The sequence below is a fragment of the Varroa jacobsoni genome, unplaced genomic scaffold (assembly GCF_002532875.2).
Source record: "Varroa jacobsoni isolate VJ856 unplaced genomic scaffold, vjacob_1.0 scaffold_355, whole genome shotgun sequence".
Classification (NCBI taxonomy): Eukaryota; Metazoa; Arthropoda; class Arachnida; order Mesostigmata; family Varroidae; genus Varroa; species Varroa jacobsoni.
This window is the reverse complement of record NW_019213257.1, coordinates 33,900-59,721: the sequence shown is the minus strand read 5'-3', so window position 1 is coordinate 59,721 and position 25,822 is coordinate 33,900. Positions and strand designations below refer to the sequence as shown.

The 25,822-nt window shown below is 42.0% G+C and overlaps 1 protein-coding gene across 4 annotated transcripts in view; it reads left to right on the top strand.

Moving 5' to 3' along the window:
- Positions 1-25,822, top strand: part of LOC111259644 (uncharacterized) — a 72,490-nt gene that overhangs the window by 13,832 nt on the left and 32,836 nt on the right. For 3 of the 4 annotated variants that reach the window (XR_015310684.1, XR_015310685.1, XM_022831810.2), the window contains exon 2: positions 22,009-22,085. The exons of the other annotated variant lie outside the window; for it this stretch is intronic. The gene's annotated coding sequence lies outside the window, so the exon portion shown is untranslated. The remainder of the gene's footprint in view (positions 1-22,008; positions 22,086-25,822) is intronic. 4 annotated transcript variants of the gene reach the window in all.

Sequence of the window (25,822 nt, the reverse complement as noted above, 5' to 3'; positions counted from 1 at the left end):
TTCGGGGTAGTCGGTCTGTCCGTGCTGTGACGACATTATCGGTTGCTTGCACTGCCGCCACCAGCGCTGCTCCGATGCGACGTCGATTATCCACCGCAAGAGCGCCTGCGCATGGGTAATCGTCTCAGAGCAGCAAATGGCAAAGTTCGCTTGGCTGTATGTACGTGTGTTATCCGGCGACGGGTTGGCAGTGACGGGAGGTTGTTTGCGAGCAGGTGTCAACGACGGCTAACCAATACAATCGGGACGGCGGTACGAACAGAGCGGTTAAGAGATCTGAACAACAACGGCAACAGCAGCCACCAGGAGCAATAAACACAGGCGTGGCGAGCTAATGGATAGATGGCATAGTTAAGCCGGTACCCATCACTGATCTATCGGTGATGCTGTTGCGAAAGTTTCGCCGATTGACTCATTTATTGGCGAGTCAATGTCGTTTGGCCAGCATCGGTTATGCGGTGGCAAACGAGCCAGAAACTAGCCGGGTTCTACGAGATGCACGAGCGTTTCTGCAACGATTGGGTCTGTGGACTAGGAGGATTCGGTTACACAGGATGAGATAAAACTATAATGTACATCTGTGTAGTGTAACTGGTTATTGTAGCAATTGCTTATCTTCCTGCTGGACGTCGGTAATGGGCCACACGAAAAAGAGAAGTTGTAGTCATCTCTAGTGGAGTCATCAGTGTCGAGCCGGTCAGTCGCTAAAACCGTCATCGCCACTGCGACCGCTGATCGCTATGCTAAAAGCGGATTGACGGTGGATGAAAGGAAAAGTAAATCAATAGAAACTTTGCAGATGGTGAACGATACAAGGCGAAGAAGACCAGGCTTAAAAAAGAAAAATAGTTTTTTTGTCAGTTTTACTACAGAGAGAAAGAAATAGGAAAGGATGCGTCGGGCGGACAGTGGTCCTATAAAGCCAGTCGAAAGGGCTGCGAATTTATTGTCCTAATATTGTTTTGACTTCGTTTTTTTTAGTCTTATTTTTAATGTTAATGACGCTGACGAAAGCGAATAGATGTGATTGCTCTTATAATCATTACAAGCAAAACAGTCTACGAAAATTATGCTACGATTAACCAGTAGCAGCCTTTATATACAGACGTTGGCTGAACGTACGCGACGACCATGTCGAGATCATTGCGAAGACTTGAGCCTTAGGAATTATTCGGGGAGAAATGAAGAAAGAAGGGAGTGCTGCTGACACTACGAAGCAGTGAAGAATGTACGAAATTAAGTCGAAGGAATCAGTGTGTCCAGATAAGATACGTTATAAAAGATGTAGCAGCATTGTGATTACTTCTCCCTTTTGACGAGAAACAGGTGAGCGTTTGTTAATACAACCGAGATAGATTATAGCATTTGATATGCATTGCCAACGAGAAGAGCCTTGGTGTAGACATGAGTTTGTCAATTTACGAACTCCTATATAATAATAACAATCTCAATATACATATATTGAAATTGACATATATAATGGATTTTTATTAATTAGCGCTTTATGCATAAAGCTAGATCTATGATATATATTGTCTATAGCAGTGTTCGCGCCGATCTTCTCTGAATTACGATAGGCACAACTATAAGACCTATAATATTATATGGCTACCACGCCCCCTGCCGGGGGGTGCTCTGTCGTTTATCTTAATATTTCCAGGGCCATAATATTCCTTGAATGTTTACAAGAGTGCTACAGACGACGATCAAGCTAAAAACAGCTAGTCTCGATTCTGTATCCTGAAGTCCTTCTTGCGTTTTGTAAGGATATAAAGGCAGCAGGAAAGAGAGAAACGAGTCAAGTCCAACTGGCGGCGAACAGGACGGAAGCAGACAGCGCCAGTCTCATGTTTCCTGTTGGGCCAATATGTTTGCTAAAGTGTTGCCTAGGCGGCAAGTGAATGTATGGCATTGTACGCGTAGTTTATTGCCTCTATCCAGCAAACTAGACGACTAGGTTCCCTTGCACCCCTCACCTTAAGGCCATTTTTCGACTAGGACATATAAAAAATATATATTCTGTATGGCGGTACAATCAACAATGCTAGGGATCTAGGGAATTTCTTTTCGTTCCGAATGATTTCTAGATTTAGTCGGTTATCGAAATTGTAGGAACGCACGATGCTTATTAAGCAGCGCGGTTAGCATTTCCTGCTGTTGCAACATGCCGAAATTGGTCTGTATTGTCACGCAAAGTGTGATGTAATACATGAGCAAGATTAGCATGGATTGTTAGAAGTACGATTTAGCGACTGTACCCTGCTCATTCTTAACCCTTAGTAACCGGGCATGTTTACATGTCACAGTGAAGAACCTCCTCTGTAAAGAATTTCTATTGATTCTTTTGCAATGCCAGTAAGCGATTTAAATCAGAAAGGTAAATACTCTCTTTCTCTCTTTATAATTTCACTGGAACACAACGCGAAACAGTTCCTGGCAATCTCGTTTGTTTCCAAACAAAACAAAAAATCTTAACGGTGAAATTGGGACGGGTCCGCGTAATGCCGATCTAAATAATTGTTGATGTTCGCAGTAGAAGCTGCACGCGTACAGGTTTTGATAATAAAGTTGTTAGTATCCTATTTACTATTACGCCTAAGGCCAGGCGTGCTGCGTGCAGGGTTTCTTAAAATTGCGTGAAGCATGAATCTTGTACAAATCGAGTAGTATTACCCCTCGTTTTGGCTTTTTAAAATAGAACAAACTCCATAAAACTCTACATTTATTTATGATTATTGTCATGTTACACTGGTTGTGTCTATAATTGCCTACTGCAAAAATAAAGGAGAATCTTCAGTATACCCCCGATATAAAGGATCTGCATTGCATTCAACCGGTGTTTTCTCTCGCTTTGTTTTCCTGGCGTATCGCTAGTTTGTTTTGATGCCCTGATGACCCACTGCATGCGACGTTATATGTCCTCATACTGGGCCGAACGGAAACAGGGACGCATCCTAGTCTCTCGATGAGTTTATAACTCGTCTTCGACTTCCGCTTAGTGAGATGGGCTCATGGCCAGCAGAAACAGAATAAGACCATTTGAGTGGTTTGGTGAAGGGAGTGGGAGCACGAGATTATAGTGGGGATACTGTGAAGTAAGAATAATAAGATACAGAATGGGGTAACAATATTGAAATCAGCTCCCTTGAGATCAGTTGCTCAGAGCAAATGGCTGGGATACGAGGCGCCGGTTTAACGGTAACTTATTAAACAGAACCGTTGAGCGCTGAACGAAAACAGTTCGGCAACTAGAGCAGTAAAAGACGGAACCGCATACCCGAAAGGTATGACTTGCCCATCCCAGCGGCTTGGATCCGAGGTCACTGGACATGGAAAATAACAAGAAAATCATGAGCAGAACATTCATGATTTGTCGAAGGGAGAATGCTCGCTGACGTGATCCTGACGTCCCATTTTGACTGCGTGGGAGACTTTTGAGACGAGCTGGAAGTAGGTAACAAACAGCGGCAATGAAATGGGGTACGGCAGGTTAATCGAACGGACAAAACATAGAAAGCCGATTGGTTGCTAAATCCTAAATCAGCTGATACAATGTTAAGACTATATGGATATTCGACTGTGCTTTCTTTGACAACCTTTTTGCCAAAACGGTTGATGAAGGCGGTAATAACAGAATGTCGGGCTATTCTAGATGTCGTTATTCCAGGTATCATGTCATCATACCGATACTGGTAATCGGATGTCAAACTCTGAGATCGGGTGTCTGATTATGATCATACCTGTTTACTTATCTGGAATATATCCGTAGGAAGCGAATGCTACAAGGATGCAACCAAAGTAGCGAAGTGTATCTCTATCTCCAGATAGAGTAGCGAACTTCACTGAGTGCGAAAAACGTTTGTTACGCATATTCTTACAACGGTTAAAACAGTTTTCCGTGCATGATTAGCTCTCCAATTCGGAAGCAGTTACACAGTGGGTCTTTGAGCTAAATATGTGATTCGATCGAAAAGGGAAATCTACGGAAGTCGCTTATCCAAGGCTGTAGGGTGTGCATACATGCACACCATAATTTTCCGTACTGTCATTGCTACACTTTAATTTGTAAGGTTATGATAATAATTGGACGTTATGGACTCACTGCAATTGACCTTCTAGTTCCTATAAGTTATCTTATGTGAATACACGAGCTTTGTCTGGGGCACAGAAATGTCCCAATACTTTAGAGAACGTTTCTTTTTTTTGACCGGAGTTTCTAATATTTATGAGCCCCACCCTGTTACGTAAATTCAACTCAAAAAAAGGTGACCACTTTGATGGAAAGATTGAAAGATGAATACAATTCCTATGCGGGTCTAATGCGCTTTACCAAAATTGACGATAGGTTATCTATGCATTAATAATTAACGAGCCGTAAATGAACCACGAGTTTCACGTAGACGTAATGCGATCATTTACTAATTTAGCTCGGATCGAGCTCAGATATATCAGAGAGCGGCATGTTGTTACTTAGTACGTTCTTGTGACTCCTATAGGTTCAGTTACCCACAGTTATCACAGTTAAACGTTCCGCTCGTCTGTTGGAGTTCCGTAGCGGATTCAACTGTGCATCCCGCTGTACATCCTAAAACTGCTGTTCAGCGTTGCTCAAGGGACCCCTACTCACGGCCACAAGGGCTCAATACGAGTAATGTGTAAGAACCATTACCTTTTCTATTATCATTCGGCTCCTTTACTGCTGGATCAGTGTGTTTACACCTAGGTTCGAAGCTGGATCGTCTTCATGTTCCTCCGATTAGTGGAAGGACAAAATACTACCTAGTCCTAGTGGGACGCGTTAACACATTGTGTGCTATGCGTGAAACAGGGGGTGGATGTAAGAGTATGCGTACCGTTTACCACTTAGGCAACTTACGCGTACCACTTAGGCAACGACATCTGTAGACACGTCCATCATCGGCAGATACACCAATGAGTTGCATGCATTCGGTATTGGCTCCCGGAAGTGCACAGAAATACAAGAGACAATCAAGAAAACAGCAAACGAAATAGTCAATAAATATTATGGACAACATCGGCACCATATTATTGGATGAGATTGCTTTTATGAACTAGCTTTTCGTGTCCGTGCAGGTATCGGTCACAGTAGCTGTAAAGAGTTGCTTGCATGAGTCTGTAGACTGATGCAGCTTAAGCCCCCGTTCGATTCCGCGCCGGTTTTAATCAAATCTCGTCGTACTCCCGAAATTGTCGAGGACAATATTTTGTAAAGAAGACTTATCTATGATCACCATAGGTGCAGTGGGAAACATGTGGCATACAAGTGTGACGGCGCGTACGTAAAACACTAAACACATGTGTGTACTATATAAAAAGAAAATTTTCGGGGCCATGTCATCTTACCTTGTATCTTAAATTTGATTTGGGCAGTTCCGAAACTACGAAAGTGATGCTGGTTCTAGAGGTCTTGCATGTCCACGTCCCTATCAACGAGTCAACTATTCATTATTCTGTTTTGTCCTGACCGAAACATATGTGTATCACTCACTTTTAAGATGTTTTCGGATTCCGACTAATTGAAGCAGCACGTAAATTTGTCGGTGATCTGGTAACATTTATGAACGAATTAAAAAATGCTGATTTTGCGCGTACCCACCACTTACGTTGTAGCTGTAAATTATAATGGGTCTGTAAGTTATAAGCTGTAAGTCACAACGAGACTGGCAAAGAAAGCAAAGGTTACGAATATCCCCCTCGGTGCAAAACGTCACGCGATTATCCTTTCTAAATACACAATAAGCGTAAAAATGTCAACTGGAAACCACCAGCAGCCTGTCTGTAACTTTCTTTTTCACCAATCACGCTGGTTCATAGGCGAAACAGCAATCGCCCCCTACAACAAAACCATCATTTAGTCATTATACCAGTGATGACCTTTCTCATCAAGTTCATCGATTAATATATGCGGTAAAAGGCCTATAGCTTTTTTAATCGAATCTACAAGAGTATAAGGAATGACAAGGATACGGACTTTTGAAGGACATAGATAATCTCTAAAGCCCGTTCCCATGCGATCCTATTTGAATTGAAGCCTGCGTGGCCAGGGACGTTCGTCTAAAGCAAACATCAAAAACAGATAATCCCAGCAGAGATAGATCATCGGAATGAGTTATCGTACACGGGTTGTCTACGAGTACAACCGCACAGGAAATGTCAATATCTTGGCCGGAAACATCTATCGGTCTTAAAACGTGGATAGTCTCCAGTTTCTATACATGGCCACCTTTGAAGTAGGCCCACGGCAAAGCGATATCGTACTGGCTTGTGGGGCTCCGTCGGAAGATGGTCCAGTTAAATACAGCATTTGATCTAGCTATAGAGCTGAGATTTCAAGGAATCGAATCAGTTGTAAGTGAACTTAGAGCTTTCTGACGTTTACCTTAGGATCGTACCATAGGAGACTGCGACCTGAACTAATAGCCATGATCTGCCTTTAATCTCAGATTAATCAGCACTTCAATTTTTCGTCCACGCTGTCCCTCGCTGATTGAAAACACTTCTGTGTATAAAAGTGTATTCGTAAAAAGACGTAGATTAGCCAGTGAGCCCCGGCTGAGAGATTCTATTGCTAAGAAAAAAAATTTGGCACAGTCAACCGAAAAGCCGCCATGTTTGCGGATATTTTTGCTGTAAAGTGACCTGGGTCTGCCGGATTTATAAGAGACCCCCAAATAGTTTAGCGGACCTATATGTGAACGTGCCTTGGCCCTAATTTGGATCTTCTGGGGGGAAAGGGGTAATGTATACCACACAAGAGGGCAAATGAATATTTGCTCTCTTGTGTGGTACCCCGGCATGGTCACTTGCGGATTATTTTCCAAGCTTTCATATATTTTTGCGGCTGATACAGTCTATTGCTTTAGTGTAGTTATGCTTACTTATAATTAGCAAAGTATCCCGTTGCATTGACTTTAACGGCTAAATTTCTGGATGAGTAAGTCAGGGGTTGCTATTTTAAGCCCCAAGTGAATGACATGAACCACACAGAAGGTGTGCTAAAAATTATTAGCAAGATACCATAACGTAAATCGCTCAAAGTCGATCCGTAGGTGGCATATCACAAACGAATACGGCTTAAAAGAAGCGACGAAAAAAATTCCCTGGGGGGATAGAAGCCTTTTGCTTTCACCGGAAGGACGACGAAGACTTACCATCCTTTTAGACACATAACTAGGTTACTAAATAATAATAACAAGAACTAGATACGTAATATATCTTAGAGGCATCCTGGAGTGCCAGCTTCTATGGAAATTCGATTCTGCGTACCAAACAGTACGTACTGAAAAGGACTGAAAGGAGCTTTCTTCAAAAGCTCCTTTATGTTTTTTTCTTTTAAGTCTTAAAGAGCCTTGTCGTATGGTTCGAAGCTACTGAACAGGTATATTTGTAAATAACTTTTCAGGGGTGTTCTTACATCCCATGACTCCAATTTATAATACTCTAAAGAAACCCGCGTTTGGAACCAACGATCTTGTCTTCTCTAACCAGAGAAGTTTAGATATGGTTAAGATTACATAGGCAGACCAGAAGTTAACATCAGGCTCTGCTCTGAAGCAAACTCGGGTGAGATCATGACCATATCGTAAGATAGCGCCCGTATCGTTTGTTTAGTCGCTATTACTAAAGTGAAGCAACGGACGAAACGCACTAGATGCGTCGTGATATTGTAGTATCACTTGCGTTGGACGACAAGTTGCTTATGATGAAGGAACCGTGCGCGTGAACATACATGCATGAACCAACCCATCAGCCCATGTGTTCTATACACATTACCCATATATTGTATACCATATGCATAACGGCCCACTGCCGGTGGCTAGACGCGGATGCAGTGCGGACGCCTTTAGATATGATGATGCGTACGACAATGGTCGTGCGATTGCGCTTATTACGGTTAAATGCAGAAGTTCCGTCATTGTCATGAGAAAGTTGTGCTTTTGGTCATTGCTTTATCTGTTGATTTCGATGCTGGCGCTCACGTTGTTGATATTATTGTTGGTCTTGTTAACAGTAATCGTAATGGCAAGAGCTGAGCGATGGGGTGGAAACAGCCGGGTCTGTAACCCGGCTGGTTGCGCATCTCTAGTCAGCAAAAAACGGTGCCGCTAGTTTTTTTTTAACAATAACGTAATAGCGTAGTAGTAAACCCGAGGTTGGCAAAAACAACGCACGCTGAATGAAACAAGATGTCAAGTCACCTTTATTTTGTTAAAGAGGGGGAGAAATCATTATGTACTAATGGTTTAGTATTGTGGACTAGTTAAGTACATGAACGCTTTAGACTGAGGACTCGCGAACAGCAACCCGTAATAGAACGAGTGACAGTGAATCGTTGCCAGCGCCATCACAACTGGTTCAGCGTCTTACTTTAGAAAGACGCTAGAAATGGTGATCTGACGTTGTTATATTCGCGGTTAGATAACACTGCTACGGTTGTCGGTTGTTACGATCAGCCATTTATTTTGATGATGACTGCACTGATGGTGGTCAAAAGTCAAAAACACAAAAATGGCCTAAAGTAACGGAACAGATGCCAAGGGACGCCCGGTATAGGCATGTTGACTGGTGTGCACTAGGCTTCACCTTAGAGGGGTAAGGGGTTCGAGGAGGGGTGGATAAAGAACGACAAAGTGCCGCTTTGCCACTCTGGTAGCGTGTCAGACTGAACAATGTGCCGACAGGAGCTGATTGCAGGACCAGCAGGTGGATTGGCTACCGCCGCGTTGTGGCTGTGCGCGGCAGGAAACAAAGTGGTCCAAAAAAAGAGAAAAGTGAGGAACGGACGTTTAGTGCGACATTTTTGATTGGTTGATTATGCCACTAGGCGACGGGTAAGTGGATGATGATTACAATAATGGGGTCGATGACTGTGCTAATCCTTTACGAAGCTAATGAGGCAACCTTCACTGTTCAACGTGGAAAAATGAGCCGCCTTGATGATAGAGATGTTCGAAAAGGAAAAGTCCTATTTGAATAGTATATTTGAATAGATAATTATCTAGCTTCGACGGGTAGCTATTACTTGCGTTGGTACTCGTTGTTACTTGAACGTGGCGTAACATTACGTTTTCTCAGAGATTTATTACTCACGGTGTTATTAGACAGCTTCGGTTGTTTATTGTAAAAGACTGATCAAAAAAGATACGATTTGTTGGACGCCGAGTGCATGACTTTTTCTCCGACCTGGACCTCACATTAGGTGATAGAAAGAAGCATCACAACGATCGAGCTCACAGAAAGAGAATTAGCCACTGCGAGCCTGAATTAAACTCCCCTCATTCTGTTTAGCTTCTAGCTAATCAAACTCATATATCTATTTTTTGATTCAATTGATTAAGTGTTTTCAACACGAGTCCAGCGGCTTCATGACAAACTATGTGGGATCTATAACAATTATACTATTTATCGATGTTATCATCATAAACGGTAATCAAGGAAAAACACAGTAATCCAACTCCGTATGGCAACAAAGTCTTGTGAATTTATTATACCTAGACCATCATATAATGGTCTTCTCTCGTACTAGCGTTTTCTTGACTGTGATATGGCGCCAGCTAAAATGACAACGACCTGAAATAACACTTGTTCCCGGCAAAAAGGCAGAAGGCCGGTTTTACACAGCGAAACAGACAGATGCCGCCGACAAGAAAGTGTTCGTGTCGTCTACAATAAAAATCGGAGAGAGCGGAGCCGTTGCGGCTGCAACAGGGGTGCAGAAATGGGGCGAGATGGAAAGCAAAATTTGTGGTGGGAGGTGGGGGAACGACTAAACATCCAAGAGAAGCCTCACTGCAGCAGCAGTGGAAGAGGCAATGAGGCTAGCATGGACTATCACTGGGTTTTGGCCGCACGTTCGTTGTTCTTATGCTTAGGTCTCCGAAGATCACTTCGCGAAGGCTTGTGGCGCGCTTCACCACCGTATCAACAGATGACAATATTTGGCAGGCGGGCAAAGAACTGACTGCTGTATCAGCTAACTTGTCAGCTTCAATAGTTGGGTTCGGCCGCCGTTACTGTCACCACTATGATGACGTGTCCGGTGTCTAACGGAACCTGGATTCAACGGCAGTAGTGGCATAGTATACTCATGCTGACATCTATTGTTTATGGTGTCAACGAGAGCTGTTACTGTTATGGCTATTAGCACCAATGTACTGTCTCGGCCAAGTGACTGCCCAGTGCTATCCCCTGTATTCCGTGAGTTCCCTCTTACCTTAGGTGCAGGGGGCATATCAGCATTGGCTTGCCAAATAATCCTTGCTGCTTTTCTCCCGGCCAGACGCAAGCCGACGTAGAATTACTTTAGCAGCAACAACAACAAAGTCACCATTATGATTACGAGGGCCGCCATAGGTTCCTTAACGTGTGGCCGTAATCAACAAAATGTGCAGATACGCAAATGTAATCTCAAACATTTGGCACTGCACGTTGTTATTTACCCCCGGGTACGCTGTTCCCCTGACCCGTTGTTATTGTTACTGCGACCGAAGCCAGCAGGCAATTGCCAGCGATGTTGAGCGCCGTTGTGAGGGTAACAGTAGGAGCTGTAGAAGCCGCGCCAGTGAAGTTCTTCAACGTCGTTGCCTCCTTTGTTAGTGATCGCGAGTGACGCCGGCGACGTTCGCTCGTTTGCTTGGATCTTGAGCGACGTCGAATCTTGCAGCTGCCGCTGTGGAGGCCAGTGAACCGTGCCCGACCGCGGTTAGCGGTACACTCCGTGACCACTATCGCTCCATAGTAGCGTCCGCTGAGCAAACCGGCCGATGTTCGTGCAGTCGACATTGCTTTCAGCGTCGAGGGAAAAACAAACCGGCCACACATGAGTGGTGCTGTTGGCGATAGGGATAGTGACGCAATGACTTCGCTGTCGACCAGGCACTCCTTCAACTGACAACAGCGGCAGAACTGGCCGAGATGGTCGCTGCGGCCATAGCGATAGTGTCGGCAGCGGTCCTAGCAGTAGCAGCTGCAGCAACAAATAGCGTTCTGAGGTTACGTACTAAGGTAACAGGCGCTGTTACTTCTGCTGGTGCCTGTAGTAAAAAGTGATCAAAACATAGCAACGCACATGCAACGACGGGCGACACTAAAAGACTTTGTCACTGGAGTCGTTGGACGCTCGCTTTTGTCTATTGCGTCGGTCGACCGAATTGGCTTGTTGACGTGGCCAATTGTTTTCGACTGTTATTAATCGTAGTATGATTACTATTGTTATTATCCGCCTCTTTTGCGGTGTACAATACGCGTAACGGAAAAACAGAAACCAAAATAGTGCGTGACGCCGATAGCGCTGTACGTGTAGGTGGAGTAAATGAGGCAAATGCTGGCGATGATGCAGTTCCACTTCGGGAAAACAAGGCCCAAGCTGACTCATATAGCACAGCGAACTCATTTTGCACTGATAGCTCTTATAGTGTGTTTCCGTATCAGGTAATATCAAATTTTCGGGTAAATTTTAGCGATACGTGGATACGTTCGCGAGTGGTTGTCACCGATAGCAAACGCGATGCCACAAGAATAATTCGATTTTAATTATGTTGGTAATACATGTTTACCTGCATGGCCGGTGGCTCATATTGAACGTTATTTAATCTGATCGGTTATAGCTAAGTTGTGGCAAGCATTTTGTACCCCCTTCAGTTTACCTCGGGTGCCATTATCTCTACCGAAAGAGAAATTTCAGCCTTGAATCTTCTCCTGTGTCAATTAGAAGCAATCGACATTCGCGAGTCGTAGCGTAACGGTGCTGTTACTTTGTCCGAACTTGGTACGATTATTGTTAATTTCTTCGAAACTTGCTGCTTCATTCCAACTTGGTATAATTATCTATTTGTTTTATCAGTAATATTCGTTTCACCTATTTTGCCTGTTTCATATCGATTTCCGTTCTTTAGATATACGTTCGTCTATATACACTCACACACACACACACTCACACACAGACACACACATATACACGGGAATTCGGAAGCTAAATATGCCAATACGTCGTTATAATCAGTTTATAACTTCAAATCGTGTTTACATGAGAAGTGACTGTGGCTGACCAGCAAAAAACACAACGCAAGAAGACATTCGTCTTAACTCGCGCATACGGCACGTTTAACGTCCGTGATACAATTCGACGTTGCCCCGGAGGCGAGCAGAGCTTGATAAGCGTCCTATCGATCTCTCGTTGCCAGCGCGATCGATCTTGGGGGGAAAAGCTTAACAATTAAAACGCATAGCCGTGCACACACGTACCACGTGCCCGGAGCGTGGTATTTACCTGCTGGCTCCGCTCAAAGATTCATGAGTTTTATGCAACGCGACGCGGCCCGGCTCGCTCAACAACCGATTGGGGAGCGGCTGCCCCGCTGATCGCAGCGATAGTTATTCGATCCTGCTGCTGCTGTGGTTGTTATTGTCGCCCCAACTATTTCATTTGCTTAGTGCTCAGCGATCGTCGGTGCTTCTGTAAGCTCAACAACAAAATGCTCGATTATTGAAATATGGTAGAATGATGAAGGATTCTATAGCCGAAGTATCGCCTACACCCAACTACACCTGTGTATATAGTTGAGTATTGTGCCACGCCTTCGATGATTATTATTCTTATTAATAATTATGATGATTCTTTTTAGCAGCGAGTATAGTTATTACGGTGTCCGTTGCCTACCCGCAATACATAACAATGTGTATGATTACTCTGAATGCTACGGTGGTTCAACAGAATCGGATGCGGTCGCGCGGCATACGATGACTCGCTTCTAGGAGGAGCCCATTTTGTCACTGTTAAAAAAATATCATTCAAGCAGCACGTTCATTGATGTAAGGAGAGGATAAGCGAAATGCTATTAACCCCGAATCTCGACAGATCTAGTTTTTATCAGATCACTGACACACAGTCGACTGCGAAAACTGCTATAATTCTGCTCCATTTGTCTGGAAACCGTTCACAGTACAAAAGTTCCAGCAAGCAATCCGTCGTACTAATTATGATAGTATACAACGGTGCTAATTTTATTATTACTGTGTTTATGTTTATTATATATGTGTGTGTGTTTGTGTGTGTGTGTCGGGATCCATGGCGGCTTTAGATCTATTGTGCTCGGATGGTTATCATCGTCACCTTTCTTATTGTTGCTTAGGAAGTTGGAGGTCTGCGTAGCTTTGAAATCAATACGCATATTATTCTAAAACCAGTCAAGTATATATATATATATATATATATATATATATATATATATGTAAAGTCCGCTTTTTATGAACATAAGTTGTGCAGAATGTGTCGTTGCCGGGGCTAAAAGTATTATTTAAGCTTCTGTATATATACACCTGGATAACCGACAACAGAGCAGTGACTGCTATAACAAGAAATCGCAAAATCATGCGATTTGCTCGTCCTCGGCCCTTTTTAAATAAACAACTCTCAGGGCACGACGCGTTAGCTCTCACGTCTACCTGTCCTTTCCGTTCAATGACGCCCATACATCATTGGTATAGCTTTCGTTTAATTTCAACCATCATCGGACAACTGTCTTTAAAATGAATATGGATTTTATGTAGATTGGAGAACGCTAGACACTTCGAAAAAACGTAAACGTTAAGACTTTTCATTTAGGCGACAATAGCCTGAAGCAACTGAGAGTTCGAATCAGCGTATTTACTCGAAATTCGAGCACTACTGAGGGATGTTGGCTTCGTTTGAGGTTGCGTGATACTGACAACTATAACGACATTTTTGATATTACCGTTATTGAACGTCGTACAAATTTGCCGACAAATTTTGATAACATATACCAGTGCAAACCGTCGAACGAGTTTGCACAGGTATATGTTATCATTTTATATATTCACTCCGATTTAGTCGAAGTAGATCTACCCAGGCCACCAACCTACCTACCTACTGACCTCCGACGTCAATATTCAAAAAACTATAGAACGACACCACCTGCTCGAATACCTAGGCCGTTCGCTCATCATCACGATATCCCAACCGTTGCCCCATGTATCTCTTAAGTTCATTGTCCACAACAGTCAACATCAATCATTGCCTCGATCCTTCGTCGAGTACACGTCCACGGCCGCACAAACGCGAACCATTATGGGACGCCAGTGGCTTAACAAAATGTGTGGCGTTTATATTATCTACATGGTAAGCTGCTTAGCGTGTTGCTGCTCTTGTTGTTATTGTTATTGGCGCAATAAACGGTCAATTAAATTCTATTGATGAGTTAGCTTTTTGTACCGGAGTACCGGAAAGCGTGCAACTAGCGTCTTGACATTATGCCTGCTGCCAGCATCATGAGCATATATATCCTATAAACAAAATCATACAAATAATAAAAAAACTGGCTGTTTGTTCGGATCTGATCTGGCTAGCTTTTGGAGAAGGCGCATGGATGTGTCAAAGAGCAGCTCCGCTCATGAAAACCTACATAGTATAAGATGACAGTTACTATTGCAAATGTTTTTTATTCGTTTTTATATTATAATACAATAATAGCGTCGAGTCTAATTAAAAAAAAGGTCTCTCTTTGTATAATAAGTTGCTTTTACGCAATTGTCAAGGTCGGTTTCATTTGGTGTTGTTCCGAGCGTATGCTTTCATTTCGAGACAACCTACATACTATATTTTGCTAGATTTCCGCGCCTATTTCGCTAATCGTCTATGCAGATATACATGATTATAATAGATACATGACAGAACTACAGTTAAAAACAACCTGGATAACAAGTGTTTGAAAAATTTTCAATCCGCCGCTGACTTGCAGACTTTACTCCCTGTATATTGAGTCATCTTAAATCTAAACCACGAGATATTACCACGAGAGTCGTTTAGAAGGGGGCTCACGACGTAACTAGACCCATACGAATTTTCTGGTAAAAAAAGCCCCATTACATTATTGCGAAGCATCACCCTAATGTGTAATACTATGTTCACTTTTTTTCTAATCAGTCGTTAATTATCCGATCTGTTCCATTAGTGGGATATGGACGCGCTGAGCCTGTAGGTTTCGTAGACGCAGGGACAGGCAAGACCTGTTGTTAGCCTCTGTGGTTTCGACCTTTGCCAAGAGTCGGTGCTCTTTGCACTCGGTTACAATCGCTGCCACTGCCACTCCATGATGGATGAAAAAAACAGAAGCAATTTCTATACGGAAAATCATTTTAACTCTTAATGCGACTTAGTCGGAGCATGTTATTAGCTATGCCATACCGGGCGGATGAGAAAGAAAGCTCTGCTGGAGGTCCAAAGATGCCTTTCATGCGGTTTCGCCATCACTTCTATAGAGATTCTGCGGAGCATGGCAATCTAATGCTTTATCTCGTACGCTAGATATGCGATTGCTTGAGCAACGAGAAGGGACAGGTTATTTAAAATAACGGCTCAACGAAGTCTATTACAAACAAGTTTTCCACCCACAATAACAACGATATTATTATTGTTATTTGGGTCGTTATCTCGTCGCTGTTGGTGAGCACTGCGATGATCTGCTTGCAGATGTTTGCGCGGTTTATCTTAGCAGCTCGAAATGGATACATCGAAGTATTGTGGTTTTGTGTTTGATGTTAGCATATGGTCAACGTTTCCAGAGTGCTTATGAAGCTACAATATATTCGTTTCTCCTTCGTTAACTTTAAATACGTGGGGAAGTTAATTGTTTAGTCATTGATCTTTTCGTTAGTGTGCAGCACCTGGTCTTCACTGCTCGTATAGTCTACAATGAGGTCGTTTCGTATTTCTTACTTAGTGTTACTTCAGTTAGATAATTAAGCGCTCAACTGACGCAATAAACAAATGCTAACGACAAGGGCGCCGCGACCTGGATGGGTTAGGTAGCGCGCGTCTTTTCGAATGTGCTGCTACTGACAACAACCACGCTAGTCCAAATCATAGTGTTAGCAAAAACAATTGCCAGAAATTGACAACGAGAAAAATGAGGAATTAAAGAAGGGACGGAATTAAACAAAGAAAAATTTACTATTAGGATTAATAGTTGATTGTACGGTTGTACGTCTGATGGAAAAACCCCAAGTACTTGCCTGAATAAGCTGACCCCAAAGGACTTCTTCAAAAAAGAAAAGATAGGTAACATTGCCAATGAAAAACTGCTAACGGCAACGGTTGAGTCGACGAATCTCTATGAAAATAATATAATTATTAGCTAAAATGTATTGCTATTATGCCTAACCACAGAATGTTCTTTGAAAGCTGCAGGATTTTCCTAGACACGAGTGTTCCCCAAGTACCGTAAACGATGCTGCATCAGAAAAACAAAAACGTATGTCACACTATTTAAATATTATGTGTGCTTTTTGGCAAGAATGTAAGTTTCGTTGAATTTCGGCTCTAATATGGTATCTACATAAATAAGCACAGTATTCCTTTTGTTAATTTATGACGCTAATGTCGTTATCGCGATTTGTTCTGAACAGCAATGTGCGATTCGAAAAATATTGTTCGGCCTTGGTAGACGTGCTTATCTTAAGGTACTTAGTTAGAATTTCACCGTCGCGCTGATATAATATATATATATATAGATATAATAAAACGATATGTGCTCAAAAAAGGCCAGGACCATGTATTGATCGCTGGGTTGCATAAGTTGTGTGATGACAATACTTTCGCACACTTTCCTACAATCAGGCCACTTTCCCGTATTTACTCGGGTCTCTGTTGGTTAGCCGACGACTTCAGCTGATTGTTAATGCGGCAAGCCTCTTATAGCTATCCCATGTTGACAACTAAGAGATCTGTAATGTCTTGATAAAATCGTTATCCTGTCAAGTGACCAGTAGACCTGTTACTAATACGCTGTTTAATCGTGTGTTGCGAGTTCGTTTACGGAGAAATTAGTTTCTATTTAGCTAGTTCGATCAAACTGCGGTTTATTTTAAGGTGGTACGTGCTTAAAGTGGGGGTGATTGTGTTGTGTGCGTGTACTCTATACAGATGTGCTGTTGCCGTTAAGTTTACCCATGTATACGATATATATACATATATGTATATGCGGTCGAACCGAATTTTGTTATCCGTACCATGCAAAATATCTAGGCTTAATTTTTGATGAAAGTTGGTCCCTACTGCTTCTGGCGGTTCACGTCAATAAATGATGGGAAATGTGACAAAGGACAGTGTATAATTATTTCGTTACTAAGAGAATTAGTTACTAATGTGTGCGAAAAAATCCGTTCAGAAGGCAATATTAATAGCAATGTCGAATGGTAAATAATTTAAAACGCTACAACCGAAATAAATCATATATCATTGTAGAATATATTCATGTAAGAAGATATAAAGTAATTGATCGATGCAATAAGATAGAATACGTCCATTTACAAAATGATCCGTGATGTGATTTTTGCATCGGGATGAAGCCTTTTAACATCGATCAATATACTAAAGCCGGTTGTTTCTGGTGCACTTCGGACCATTTTGAGTGTATGTGTACGCGACCAAGCATAACTACACGGCAGACTACCTTAGTAAACTATATTTGCGTCTGATATTTACCATGTTGAGGTTATAGGTTATTGGCTGGTAGTTTTGTTTACAATAGGAGTTCTTCCACGAATCCTCTAAAATTGCAGAACTCAGCTCAATAGTGTAGGAGTGGTTCGAGTCCATCAGTTTTGTTAACGTGACAAATTATTGTCACGTAGAACCGTACTATGTTTCGTAATAAAACTTTACTAAGTTAATCAGGTAAGAGGTAACTGAAATCGCGGGCTGACGCTACAAGGATACTATGTGTATATATATCATCAGTTACATTGTCTCTTGTTGCTCCCGTGCTTTTCTGTGGTTTCAACATGGCCGGAAGCGGGCGAGAGCCCTTTCGACTAGTCATTTCGCGAGTTTAACGCCATCAAAAGAAACAAAGCGAAGTAACATCTAAATATCACACTTCAGACGAATAAGATTCTGTAGTAAAGGCATCATGCATTGCCGATATATATCAGTGAATGCGTGTCACACCCACTTACCCTTCGTCGTGTTCGGTGACTTAGTTTCATTGATATAAGTCAAATCACTATTTAATCGTTTCGCTATTACCATGTACATGCGCATACAATACGTCCACGTAATTGGTCGGCTAGACGTACGCTGACGCTGCTCGTGTCGTACCCAACTCAGTAATATCGATACTGAGTCTACAACAACGATAACTTGATATTACTTTTTATCGTACAACTCAGTGTCAATCCAATATAATTTTTCGGTCAAATTAAGGCACCGTTTCTGTTTCTGTCATCCTTCGCTCGCTTATGCGGCCAACTGACCCATATTCTACATGCGGTCTATAAATATTTCTCGTAGAAATAGCATTAGCAGCAGTAAGCCAGCAGCTTAGCACGCTGGTACTTACCCCACCTAAATTGAGTGGGTCAGTGAGTCGTTTTCTATTACTTGTTCCTGTCTGTGCTCGATAAAAGTTTCAAACCGAGCTATCGAGTGAGTACACCGTACCCACAATTGGCCGTTTTTACGCGTCAACAAGTAGTAATAAAGGTTCAACGACGGCTTTCCCTACAGTGTCGTTATGGACGAGAAGTATGCAGCTGTGATGGTATGATAGTTGACATTGTTCAAGTCATTCGCAATAAAACTGCCATATCTCTACACGGTTTCTACACGTTGCGACCGTAGCCGCTGTATGGGCAGCATCGGCGCCGCGTTGGTGATTGGCGTTATTATTGTGGTAACGATAATCAGTTGGCCTTGCCCGGTGAAGTTACCCTTGGTCCCCCAGGCAAGCCGCGGTGGCAAACAGTCGAGTCAGTAGCCATTTGGCGTCTAACCCTAGGAGGCAAACAAATCAACAATCAAAGCAGCGACTTTAACAGCTTCTCCTTTCAATCGAGCTGAACTAGCTGATCGAGCAACACAAACAACGAGTGATGGCGGAGAAAACAAGAAACGAAATACTACTGATAGTATATGAATAATATTTTTATCTACGATATTTTCATATAGTACCTCTACCTGTTATGGTCTACTTAGATTCAACCAGGCACACAAGTTGGAAAAAGTTTTTGTTGACCGAATTTCAAAAACTAGGTTTATATGGAACAGGTTTGTTTTTTCGTGAATTCATCAAACTTTTATTGAATAAGTAATATAAAGAGCTTGCCTTCCTGTTGCAAATTCGCCCGTTCCAAGGCTGCATTTTCATATGAGAATAAGCCATATTTTATAGAAATTAGTATATCGAGCCATCTATTAGATGTTCACCCTGGGGGACATATGGGACGCCGGCGAAGCTGATTCCGTCAAAAGTTAGGTAACTTCAGAGCCCAACTCAATTTCCTAGGAGCGCGTTTAAGTGTATTGGATATGCCAAATTAAACAAAGGCATCCTATTCTTAAATTTGTTGTACTGCATGTTAGTCTTGTCAGCAGTATGTCGCATGTCTTTGATCTTGAAAGAAGGTTTCAATATTTAGAGGACAAAACAGTACTGCTGACAGATGCAGCCCATTGAGGTACTCACGGTCACGGATTTGAACTTACTTACAACATACAATTATTTATACCAGAGTCGTGCAGGCTATACAGGCTCGAGGGCGACAAGAGAACGCTCTGCACGTTGCTACTTATTCTCCTTTGACTCTCGAACAAAATCGAACTCCGGTCTGCCCATCCCTGGGTCATTTAAAACCCAGCTTCACACCGCACAGTGGAACTTCGTGCAAATGTACGGTAGACAAATCATAATTGTCGGTCTGTTTGAGTTGACAGTAAATAATTATGAAATACATATTATATGTAACTATAAGGCATCAGTTTCTCTAGCCACAATCACAGAGTTCTATGAGCAAAAAAACGTTTTCCTTTCAACTTTGTTTAACAATTGACTTTTTCGTGCAAATATGCCAGTCACTCCGCATTACCTCGCATCCTACGTAATTACATCCTACGAAGCGGCATAGGCAAAGGTCATAGTTGTCTCTTATTGATATTCTATCTAATAATAATAATAATTAATTATAATGAGGCTATGCAGGGAGCAGAAGAGAAGAGTCTTTGACAAATGCACTGGTATAATTTCCTTCTCTCCCTTAGCACCGGTTGTCTTTACCTACAGCATTAGGCAAATTTTGGCCTATCTAGGTTCCCTTTTGCATTATAAATATATGATATATTTTGTCTGTACTCACATATCTGTATATGCTAGCTTTCTATTCCGTTGCTATATTTTTTACGCGATGTGAAGGAAGATCCCTGTGACGCCCGTAAGGCTATACGAGATCACTGCAATGATAGAATAAGAAATCGATGTCTGCCTTACTGCCATGTGCAATTTTCACATATCCATTAAAAAGATGTCGACATGTTGCATATATTTGCTTTGTTCTGCTGTTATAAAAGGTAGTTGGAATAGAGAGAGAACCTGCGAAAAGGGCATTTCGGGAAGAATAGTTGAAACAACAGTGCAATCACCGTGGAAAATTTGAAATTGGCCATAATTAGACGTTTGCCTAGCGGTTACTTAAGCAATCTGTCTGTGTAAGCAACCCGTCTGGGCTGTTAAATGGGTTAGAAGAGAAAATTGTATTCATATAGCGTAGTGAGTGAATATTGCAACTTACGCCAACGAAAGCACACGTTTCTGTTACGTTGAACGCGTTGTTGTGTTTCAAAATGCCCATTTATTGCTTCTCTACACTCTAGTGATGACCTAACAAAGATACGTTCTATTAAACAAAATCGATTAGTTCCAATTGGTAGAATATCAGCAAAACTATATAATATATATAGATGAAAATATACATACGACTCAGCTAATCCGATAGAAAAAATAAAGGAAAAACACGTCTTTAGAAATACTTACAGATACGTGTCGATATCTGTTCAACGCTTCCACTTTCTAAATAGATATATATTGTCGAAATTGTGTTATGTTGTCGATGACAACTGTGATGGCTTATTCGCTTCTTTTATCTTACTGGAACATTCCTAACTACGTCTAGTATATTTGAAAAAAACCGCCTTGATGTAAAGCCAAACAAGATCAATAAACCCAAAACAGCAGTTAACGATGCCAACGATCCGGTAGCCGAAGATCATCATCATCATCCTCAGCTACCCGCATTTACAATCTAATGTCATATCACCTTCCCTTGAAATCGATTTCACCGACATCGCCGTCAGCAGATCTCCACCGTCGCTCCATACGACACCGGAAAATCGCGTTGCTTTAGTGAACGAAACTCGACAGTGAAAACTCTATATGGTGGAGCGCCGGTGACAGAGATAGGGAAATCGATGAGTTCGGGGCAAATAACGAGGATTACGTTTGCTTGCGACCGTTTGGCCGTCGCCGCCATGGCCATTCCTTTTAACGCCGGGTCTCTCTGCCAATTTCACGACATCAAAACTGATGCTTGTATGGGTCGTTGCTGTCGCTGGAGATGCTGCTTATCATTTGCTCATTCTATGTAGAATACGCTGATGTCGATCTGCTGCAGGGGCGGCTAATCGTTGTTTAAAACGGAGGAATCCGTCTGTCGCTTTCCGCGCGCTGCTATCCAGAGGTGGATCTGGCGGTGGCGGCGGGAGCGGCGGCCTTGACGTGATAGGATCGCGTGGATATAGAAATAGTTAAGCTACAGGGCGTAGTTGATATAGGGCGAAACGATAGATAGGAGGCTAGCTAAATGACTGGCTGAGGAAAGTCTCGACAGAGTGCGTGCACGGTACGCGGATCGAAGTAGAGAAATCGTTTGTCGGGGATTCTTTTAAGTAACTCTGTCAAGAGCTCGTCCATTGATTAACGTCGTTTAGATTGCATGAGATTGGAATCGTGACTGCGTGGGCGCGAAGTGCGCTAATAGTAATAATAACACTGATAGCGGTAGTAATTCTAGTATTTGAAATTACCACTGGTTTTCTTTTTTACTCTTGAACACTAGCATCGGTAAGAGTCGTTATCACACATGAGTAAAACTCAAACTATTTACTCAGTAGCAGTTGCCATATTGTCCTCTGCGTTACAGGTGAGCGAAGGAATATCTATCCGTCCACGGTTAATGCGGCCTATGTACTGCTGACGCAGGGTCCGGCCATGTCCCAGGTAACAACTGATCCTGCTGTGGAAATAGTTCAATATAACTAACATATCAGCCCAAACATATATAATATAAAGCCGATAGATGGAGACGTCCAACAGTAGATTGCATTTACTACTAATCCAGAATGTGTCAAATTCTAGATTGAAAAACTGGATGTGCGAGCTACAGCGTCATCTGTTATTAACGGCAATATAACTGTAATGATCGGTTTTTAAGCGGCCGATAATGCTTATTGTGATGAAGTTTCTGTAACTACTAACTGGCGTAGTTACGCAAGCCGGGCACTGCTGATGACAATGATATCAATTGAAAATAGCTTTTAATGTCTGACTTGCTGCGTTGGCGTTCGGTCGATGCGTCAACGACAACCCAACTAGAAATACCTACTATAGACAAACTGGATCTGAAAGGGGCCCTCTTATATCTAATTTGTATAGCCAAACAACAGTATCCATAAGTACTATATACGCAGTACAGTACTTGAGATATTTGGCCAACTCAGGTAATATTCTGTTCGACCCGAACCCCAATCAATGTGCTTCGTAGAGTAAAACGGATAGACTAGAATAGTTTCGTAGTATTACACTGACGGCATGAACGCACGATGGCTAGATTTATTTGAATTGTTTCATTTGATGTTACTGCAAGATAAATTTATAAAGATAAAGATCCTGTCGTGTTAGTAAACACGACATGTTATGAAAGTGTTTAAAGCAGAAAATAGGCATAGGCGTACTCTTTCGACTGAACTTCTTTTCAAATATAAGAAAAGACATGCTTCATCCTTGCAATCGATATCAAGATCTGTAAATAATAATGATAAGCAAAATAAACAGTAGAGTATTATAAACTGCAGTTAAAGTAGAACTGTTTGTGGACAGTACCTGTTGTAAACATTCTCAATACGGAAGTGGCACTTACTCTATTATGTCTCAGTTAAGTATCATTGGCATTTATGGGCGAAACATCAAGTGATATTGATTGGCGTATAGAAATTTATTACGAGCAGCGTACGACCACTCCGCACGCCGTAAGCCTTATGGGCCTTGCATTGCCAAGGCCCGTAGGCAGATGCTGTACAACTGTAGATGCTCCTACACCTGCTAACCATGACAGTGTTAGTTTTTCTACGATCCGAGCATACGATTGGTACACACTATGATTTCCTCGGGTTTCCGACCTGGTTAAGGGTGCACTATTATCACCATTATTATTAATTTCCTTTTGGCTTTTTTAACCTGGCGATATAGTCACTTTTACTGACTAATTCATGTTTCGGTTACCACTGTCATACTTGACGTCGTGGCCTATTTAATCTAGTACTCCATTAACTCTGAATCACGGATCCAATGAGATCTCTCAGTTTTAGGCGGGTTGCGTGTGCCTTACGAAGCCATTTGAGAAATCCGGTTGTTCTCTAGCTAATGTAAAGCTACCCAGTGATGCACCTTTTAAGTTACTGTAATATAAAAATCACCGTAATACGCTTTTCAAATGAACGCTGATGCTTGGTGCCATCATAAACTACTCCTTCAATCCTTTCGAGTTGTTCTGATTTAATAAACTTCCATTTGTTTATTGTAGCACAGATGAATGGACTAGCACAAACATTAGCGCATGCCATCTACGTATCGTCTCTAGGAATAAAGAGCAATGCTGACTATCCTGTTCGTCACCGCTCGTATTTATTCAATCTTTGCGGCACGTTTTTTCCGTTTGCGTTAATAACGCTCATAGATTTCGTATTCCTTGCGAATAATAAACTGGTATTATTTTCTAGATAGATAAGTTTTGTATTCAAGTTCAGTCTCTCAGACCAGACGCAGTAGGTGGCCTACGACACATATTTCACTCGTTTTATCAGTCTTCTTTAGCTTTTAGACGGAACACATGACCTCGATTGACAACACAGGATAGCCTATATTAAAGTGCTTGTGACTGAATTTTTATAAATCCATTCGACTTTTTTATTGATATGTTCCAACTTTCTGAAGGGATTCAGGGTGAAAGAAAGGCGTCAAGCTGGTACAAAACTTATTTTTATCAGTTGTTACTCAATGTATTCGGCGATCAAGGCGATACGAAGTCAAATACATACGGGTTATTACTATTATCTGTTCCTCTGACCTCAGTTATGTGGCCCTCTCTTAAAGCTAACTCACTGAATATAAAGTCGAATGCTTCTTATCTCCTATTTCTATATCTTTTTGTGCCCTGCTACTTGCGTTCAGTACATAATCGATGTAAGCTTTTACTGCGGATCAATTGTCAGTAACATTTATCTGTTTATTACTGCGGTGCCCTCTCGCACGGAAAAAGTTTTTAATGACCCCCGTGCCACTACGATATAACAAAGTACTGATATTTATCCAGATATTGTATCGAATAGAATTGAGGAAATGAACTGTGAATAAATCTGCTTTTCCTGCCCGCTGTATAAAATGCTCTAAATAACAGAAACTTTCATCGAACAGGGTCCTTGCAACGCGCGCTACTTGTAACATTCGCCGTGAGGAACTGTTGTTATCGCAGGTCACCGTTATTGATTTTAAATAAAGGGGTTTATGACCTGTAATTCGGTGATCGGTTGTTGTCATGGGTAGGCTCCTTCCTTGGTGGCTGTGACACTCTTCATCAAATTTTCGTGGGCAGCTGTCTACAAGGAGCATAGTGTAGTCGTTGTTGCTTGTTCGGATTAAACTACTTGTCATTGGAAATAGTATATATTATCTTACGGAACGTCCCGGATCAATATTTTACCGGTTACATAACGTTGTTTCTTTGAGCGCACATCTCATTGCTACTATAGGCGTATGGTATACCATTGTTATTATTACACCATGGTGATCCGATCCATAACAATTCGATAGCAGTAGATTTTTTGGGGGTTTCAATGTTTTGATTGTATCACTAACAGACGACCGAACCGGTACTATCAATACCAACAGAGTCATTATTAATTTCTGTGACTGTCTATGAGTGTAAGTAGAAAGTACGTTTTTCGAAGGCGAACACCACAGTAATCAATGTGTTTTAAGGTGTTTGTTTAGAATTATCGGCCTAGGCCGGCAAATCCGGCCGGCTGATTGAGATTATACCTGTAGCGGGTTCGCATCCAACGGCAACCGCCGCCATAGAGCATAAGGCCGGTGGCCCATTCTGTGGATCTCGACTAGAGTTTCAGAAATAGCCCCTTTTAGGGGTCGTACAAGACGTACACACGTCTTAGTACGAGAGAACCTTGTACTAGTCATGCATCGTTTAGTCGATTTTACAATTTTTATAAAACAGACCATGGACTATCTAGGAGAAGTTTTCTACACCTATTTCAAGGAATATTGAATGTCGTTACTTGGCAGATATTACTCCTTTGCGCTATTCAGGGATGAATTTCGTGATTTGTACAAATGATATGACCAATTTTACTAACTTAGAAGGTGTGGCAAGTTGTCCGTCATCGAGATCACAAAATGTCGATAAAAATGGAATTGTTCAAGTAGACTTTTCCCTTGCGTCTTTGTTGCGTGTTGCGTTACCTCACGGGCCGTCCATCCGAATTCACTATTGTCATCATCACACTCGTCTCGATCACCCTTTTCCCCTGGTGATCTTTTAGACCTCAATGACGCCTGAAATCATTTCCTCGTAAATTGTATTCAAAACATGACGTAGGAGCTGTAGCAGACGCGTCATTGGATGCGGATCTATGTTTATCTATCTGCGCTCATTGTCCATTAAG